Source organism: Capsicum annuum, chromosome 4 (assembly GCF_002878395.1).
Source record: "Capsicum annuum cultivar UCD-10X-F1 chromosome 4, UCD10Xv1.1, whole genome shotgun sequence".
Lineage (NCBI taxonomy): Eukaryota > Viridiplantae > Streptophyta > Magnoliopsida > Solanales > Solanaceae > Capsicum > Capsicum annuum.
In genome coordinates, this window is record NC_061114.1 from 160598572 (window position 1) to 160606718 (window position 8147).

Here is an 8147-nt window from a genome sequence, read left to right on the forward strand (position 1 = left end):
TTAACAATTGGCTAGTACAATGTAGAGGATGCCTATTCTTGAGTTAAAAGTGGAGTGGATCACCATGGATTTTATTGTTGGCCTACCCCTAATCTTAGGGAAGTTTGACTTTATTTGGATGATTGTAGAAAAATTGACCAAATCAACAAATTTTGTAACTATGAGATTGAATCATAATTTGGAGAAATTGGCCAAGATCTACATTTGTAAGCTTTTTTTATTCCATGGCATCCCTATAACCATTGTATTTAATAGATGTACTCAATTTACCTTGATTGTTGGAGTATTATACATAGTGAGTTTTGTACTCATCTTGATTTGAGCATAACTTTTTATCCTAATATAGATAGTTAGTCTGGGAGGACAATATATATGCTAGAGAACATGATTTGATTGTGCGTTATGTATTTTGATAGTCATTATGATCAGCTTTTGTCCTTAGAGGAGTTTGCCTACAACATATGTTTCCATTTCATCATTTAGATGGCACCTTTTAAGGTTTTGTATGGGTATAGCTATAGATCCTTCGTGGGATAGTTTGAGTCATTTGAGGTAAGGCATTAGCTATAAATTTATTGAGGGATTTGATGGATAAGGAGAGACTGAATCAGCAGAGACTAGAGACTGCCCAGGGTAGGCAAAAGAGTTATACTGACTGTCAAACCTATAATATTGCCTTTATTATTGGTGATCAAGTTTTATTGAAGGTTTTACCTATGAAGGTTGTGATGAGATTTGCAAAGAAAGGGAAGTTTAGTCTGAGTTCATTAACCCTTTTAAGATCCTTGGGAAGTATTGTGATGTGACATATAGGCTAGCTTTGCCTCCACATCTGTCTACTATCAATCCTATATTCAATGTTTCTAAATTAAAGAGGTACCATTTAGGTGATGCATATGTGATTTGGAGGGATTTTGTTACATTAGACCATGATTTATCCTTCTAGGAGGATCCTATTATTATCCTAGACATGTTGACTAAGAAGTTGAGGATTAATAATATTATGATCCAGTGAAGACATCACCCTATTAAGGCGACTCTTGGAAGGTCGAGTCCTATATGCAACGTAAATATCCTCAGCTTTTTACCGCATCAAGTATTTTCTTTTTGGTTGGAGGAAAAACTAGCATTTTAGTGGTGGATAATGTAACAAACGTAGTTGGAGCACTAAGGATCAATGGGTGCATCTAAAATGTTATGCGATGGCTTTTAATCATTCATCATTGTCCCACCATCGTTGCATTTCATTGCATCAGTCATTTTTTTCTATGTGTTTGTTGTCGTGTAATTAGATTCCCCATATTTATATCATGTGTAGTTTATTTTTTAGACATTATATTGTAGAATATCTAGTGGAGATAGTATGAGCTACCATTTGAGAATTTTTTTGCTTGCATGTGGAATATTATCAAAGTATCTTTTACTTATTTAGTTTTCTACTTCACTTAGTCAGCCTATGATACCTATGAGTATAAATGGATAGTACTCACTACTACTTCTGTGCCCTTTCAGTACATATCTCTGTATAAGTGAGACCCGTGATGATTGATCTTATCGTATTTGTAATTGATATTTGAGGTACTATTGATCTTTAGAGTTCAAAATAGATTTTTCACCTCTTTTTATCTTAGTTTGTATTTATTTCTTTTCGGTGATAGATTCATGTACTTCAATTTTTTTTGGAGTTGTATTAGATGCTTTTACACTAATGACATCGGTATCTCAAGGATTATGTACATATAATCCAGATAAATATGTTGTTTACAAATAGTGGCCTGACATCATTCTATAAATCTTGTATATACCTATTTTCATCACTAATAGAATTTTATTTTCCTTCACAGCCCTAGCATAACAGCCAGGTATCATTTTAGCGGTAGCCCGGGCGCTTTAGTGCCAACCTCCAAAAGCAGTTAGGGCCTGCTTTAGCGAGCCTGCACCTGAGCGTGGGTACCACTTTAGTGGCCCTAGGCACTTTAGTGGTGGCTGCTAAAGTGGACCAGGGTCTACTTTAACGGTACCTAGGATTATTTATATACCCATTTTCTCATTTTTCTCACCATTTTTTAGACTTAGAGATTAGGTGTGTCGAGTTCTTGAGAAATTTCTTCCATTTTCAATCTTGGGTAAGCTCCAAATTCTTGTTTTCTTTGATTTTCTTAACTAAAACATTGTTAAAACATAAATTCTAAGGTGGAAATTGGGATTTTGTCCCAGAAATCCTAAATTAATAATTCTTAGATTTAAACCCAATTCCAAATAATTTTCACGTGAATTTATCCCATGATTTCCTTTAATCAAGGCATATATTTTTTTGGAATAACGGTATGGTTTTACCCTTCATTTTCGAAACCCCATTTGGGGGTCCATTTTGACTCCAATCCAAAAGTGCACAGTATGGGCATCGTTGGGTTTATTTTGATGCATAGATTCTACATTTGTATGTTTTAGTTGATTCCAAGTTTGTTCATGAGGGAAAGGCTCTATGAAGAAGGTTGTTTGGTCCAGTATTCAACATTTGAGTTAGGTTATGGTATAAAATTCTTCAAACTGGGTTGGATGGTTAATATTGGTATAAAATTATGTTAAGGGTGTGGGAACCAATCATGAAAATGGCTTTATTGTCGTTTTGTGCCCGAGTGAGACACTATTTATTATATATGACCGTGTAGGGTCTTATATGATGCTGGTTGCCTTTTGTATGTATATTTGGTTGTGTCTTGTTTGATGAGAAATTCTAATGGGAATCTACATAGTATCAAAGGCATATTTCTGTGTATTTACTCTATTAGCATACGAATTACAGTGTATTTCATGTATGGTTGAAAAATTGAGTGGACTTTGGCTCACATGATTGGTATATTGGTTGATTATGGAAATTCTCATTCTGATTGATTGTGAGCATTATATCCTCACATCATATATATTCAGAGAACATAGGTACCATCATGAAAATACTAGAAACACTTGCTTTGTCTGAAAGAAAATGTGATATCTGTAAAAACCCACTACGAATGTATTTGTTGAAGAGAAATTATGGATATTGAATTAGATATTGATTCTATATGGGTTGATGAACCCTCCGTAGGTCCTACATCAGGAGAACAACTCAATAGTTGTATACGGAGTTTATGTAAATACCTCGTGCATCACATCATCATCATCATAATCCTCATCTTCTTTGCATTTTATATACATTGTGCTCTTTCTGTGTTGCATTATCTTCCTTGATGTTATATCCATCTATGTGTATTTCTTTCTTCATACTTGTATGTGTGATACCTTTATACCTGTATTTCCTTATCATATTCGTGTGAGGTATATTTAAATATTATTGAATTGTTAATGGAGATGGTATGGGCTATCGTTTGGGATATTTTCTGATTATAGGTGAAGTGCCTAGAGTGTGTATTTTATATGCTTTATTTTATACTTTACTCAGTCGACCTATGATACCTACTGAGAAAAAGTGAACCGTACTCACCCCTACTGGACTTTTTTGGTGCAGAACCAGGTACGAATGTGCCACACGGGAGTTAATTTAGGCGGTACTTGGAGTCCATCTAAGGTAGCAGTTGATCTATGCATCAGGGGTTAACTACTACCTTCTCTTATCTAGACTTTGTCTTTATTCGTATTCAGTGATAGAGTTTGCTCCTTTTTGGATATCCTATACATATGTTTGACTTCGAGTTGTATGAGTCAATCTATACACTGACACCAGGTTTTGGGATATTCTTATGGTATTTTTTGTCTATGTATTTTCAATCTTACTTTATTGTGTGGTTTGACTCCTCTCTAAGAGTATTTCCCTGGGTTTGGATATTATTTTCTAATTTCATATCCATTTGGAAGATAAGACTACTTATCAAGGCTTTACGCGACAAGTACCATCATGACCATTGGATTTTGGGTCATGATAGCAAAAGAATCCCCATGCGCACAACCAGTTAGAGAAAAAAATCATCCTCTACTTTGTTTAAAAACTCACCTCATTCTTTTAAATTGGAACAACCCTATGATTTTTAGCTTCTTTTGTTATTTGACTAGTTTTGCCTTATTCTAGTTTTTATGACTTGTAGGGATTGTTGGCACGACCCCTGAAGCATTCAAAAGTGATTTATGTGAGTTTGAGGTTTTGAGTAGTCATTAAAGAGTTATTTTTTACTTTTGTCAATATTTTGTCTTTCAAGTGTCAGATGGTGATAACGTCAGTCTCATTAGATTTAAAATGTCAATTTTTGGTTATTAGCATGGTTGGTTTGGATTTCAAGGTTTTATCTTGAATTTTAAGATTTTAGATTAGAAACTAGTTAAATTAGCCTAAAAGAATTTCCAGGGGTTAAATTATTGATAGCAATCTCTTTGATTAACCCAATGGTTTGATTGAGTCTATAAATCGAAATTAGCATTATTGGTTCGTTTTTGCAAGATCTTAATTAAATCTCAAGGGTCCACTTGGTGTCCATTTTAGTTTCATACTTCAGCCTTAAAAACAATTGGTGCAACCTCTTAGACAGACTTTTTGTCTTCTTAGTGGTACCCTATTGGCGGAAAAAGGATCGTCTTAGTAGAGACAACCAATCTTGCAACCATCACCAAAGCGATGGGTTTAGCCACCTTAGCAGCTACGTGGCTGCCAAAGTGATGCACATGTGTTTCATGCTACTGCCACCTTAGCGGTAGTCTTTCTACTTTGGGCACATTACTTAGGCAATCATTTGACTACCTAGGCAGTGATCATTATACAAAAATTACTTTTGCGTGATTCTTCACCATTTTTATCTATTTTTGAGCTTGATACCTTGGCATTACCAATTTCGAATGATATTTTTCATCAACTTTGTATTCTTCCTAGCATTATTTCTATCATTACCCATTTATTTCATCTCAAAAATAACTTCAAAAGTCGGATCTTAAACTTGGAAATTCAGAGTTTTACCCTATAAAGTGAGAAATGGTTTTCAATGATTTAAAACTAGATTTCAACTTGTTTTTCAATGGATTTTTATGTTTAGAATCCTAATTGTAACAAAAACATTATTCTTTAATAAAAATCTATTTTACCTTCTTTACTTTAGGGTTAATTTAAAAAAAAAAAATTAGACTCGAAATAAAAGTAGCTAATAAAGGCATCATTATACTCCTTTAGATGTGTAGATTATGTTTTATATAGATTGGGTTCATTCTAAGATTGCACATAAAGGAAAACCTCCTTGTTGAAGGGTCCAAGCTCGTGTTTTGGCCTTTGAGCTAAGGTATGGCTTAACTTTATTCAGACCAATTTTGATAGTTAACCATTCATGTAAATTTTGCTATGGGTTGGGGATATTATCATGAGATTCATCTATTGAGATTATTATTTATCGTATTGATCGAGTGTGGGCTTATGTGAATCTTGTTATTTACTTTAGAGATTATTATCATTGTTATGCCCATGTGTGGGCTAGTTTTCGTCATGTTTGATCATTATTTATTCTTTATCATTTTTGTGATACCTGAGTAAGGGGGTGGATTGATATTATTGATTTCTTGCAAGACCACATACTCCTATATTTTCTTGTGATGATTTATATCTAATCTATTGAGAATTGAGCTTATTTATTTTAATAATTCTTGGTCTGATTTTTAGCTTTTGCAATTTTTTGCCAATTTCTCCTTCCCCGTAGTTGTTATATGTTATAGAGTTATGGTGGTAGTTGGCATGATCCACAAAGCATTCCAACTCATTTATATCCAAATTCGAGCATCTTATGATGAAATAATTGTGTACATAAGGCTAATTCTTTATCAAAAGGCATTAATTTTCAATATTTGTGATTTGTGTAGGAAACTTGATGAAAATGAGCTAATCCAAAGGTGGAAAATAAGAAATGTGAACTAGAAGTAAGGGTGTCAATCGGGTTGGGTTGGGTCAACCCGAAACTGGCCCGTCTCTTTTAAACAGGTTGTGGGCCGGTCCGGATCTGGGCCAGGCTAAACAAGCTGGGCCAATTCTGGGCCCAACAGTAATATTTTTAGAAACAACCCGGGACCGGCCCAATAAACCTAACCCGTTCCAACCCGTGTAAACCCGGTCAAACCCAGCCAAAAATCGGTCAAAACTTAAAAAATAATATGTTTTCTCCAATATACACTATATATACCCACCTATATACATTTTAAATACGTTAAACAATATACACACAATATATTTACACTATATATAGTACATACTACGTTAGAATTTAAAAAATATATACACAATTACACATGTAATCATGTATACGACTATACGTTAGTCAAATGTATATACGACTTTAAATAAAACATATACTACAAGATATATACTACAATATATATACTAATTTATAAAACATATACACATGTATACCTTAAATATATACTACTTTAGAATCTATAGAAAATATGTACACATATATACGTACCATTCAATATATGTACTACTTTAAATAAAACATATACTACAAGTTATATACTAATTTATAAAACATATACACATGTATACGTTAAATATATACTCTTTTAGAGTCTATAGAAAATATATACACATATATATGTATCACTCAATATATGTGCTACTTTAAATAAAACACATACTACTAGGTATATACTAATTTATATATACACACACTATATATATAGTTATATACTAATTTATAAAACATATACACATGTATACGTTAAATATATACTCTTTTAGAGTCTATAAAAAATATATACACATCTATACATACCATTCAATATATGTACTATTTTAAATAAAACATATAATACAAGATATCTACTACAATATAATTTATAAAACATATACACATGTATACCTTAAATATATACTACTTTAGAGTCTATACTCTATATATACACATATATACGTACCACTCAATATATGTACTACTTTAAATAAAACATATACTACAAGATATATACTAATTTATATATATTATAATATATACACACGCTATATATATAGTTATATACTAATTTATAAAACATATACACATGTATACGTTAAATTTATACCCTTTTAGACTGTATATTCTATATACACACATATATACGTATCATTTAATATCTGTACTACTTTAAATAAAACATATACTACTAGATATATACTAATTTATATATACTACAATATATACACACACACTATATATAGTTATATACTAATTTATAAAACATATACACATGTATACTTTAAATATATACTACTTTAGACTTTAGAGTCTATATTTTATATATACACATATATACGTACCATTCAATATACGTACTACAAATAAAACATATACTTCAAGATATATACTATAATATATATACTAATTTATAAAACATATACACATTTATACCTTAAATATATACTACTTTAGAGTCTATACTCTATATATACACATATATACGTACCATTCGATATATGTACTACTTTAAATAATATGCTACTTAATATAATAAATTAATAATACTTGGGGTTTTAAACTTAAAAGAAATTTATTTTTTCATTGTGTGTATATATGGTTATATGTTTGTTATGTTTAATTGTCTATTACTTAGTGTAAAACTTGATAGTAAATTAGTAATATATTAAAACTAAGTATTTAATTTAAACTAGAAATTCAATTTAAATCATTAAATGAAAAAAATTACAAAGTAAGGAGTGAATGAATGTTATATTTTATTGATTGCAAAATGATTCAAAATTTATAATGTACATGAATGAAAAATCTACAAAGTTTTCATCATTTTTTCCAACTCATCCATGTTAATATTAACAGGAACAGGCATAGGATTGTCAAAATTAATGGGGGCAAAACTATGCATTGGACTTAATTCTGTTAAGTTCTCCCTTGAAGTCATAATTTCTTCAAGTTTCTGTTCCTTTTTCGGCTCCACCTCTATTCCTTGATTTCTTCGTTCCGCCTTAATCCAATCTCTAAGTCAAACTAGAAAATTCATAACATTGTTTTCCAATGAGTGTCGGCTGTCTCCAAGTTGTTGTTGTCCCTGGATAAAAGTGCTCTCCAATGCAACAATTGACATTGAAACATTCAATAAATCTCTAGCTAATCTTGAAAGCACAGAATATTGTGTTTCATTATTCTTACACCAATCTAATGCGTTGATCCTTCATCTGCGATCCTCTAGCGGCG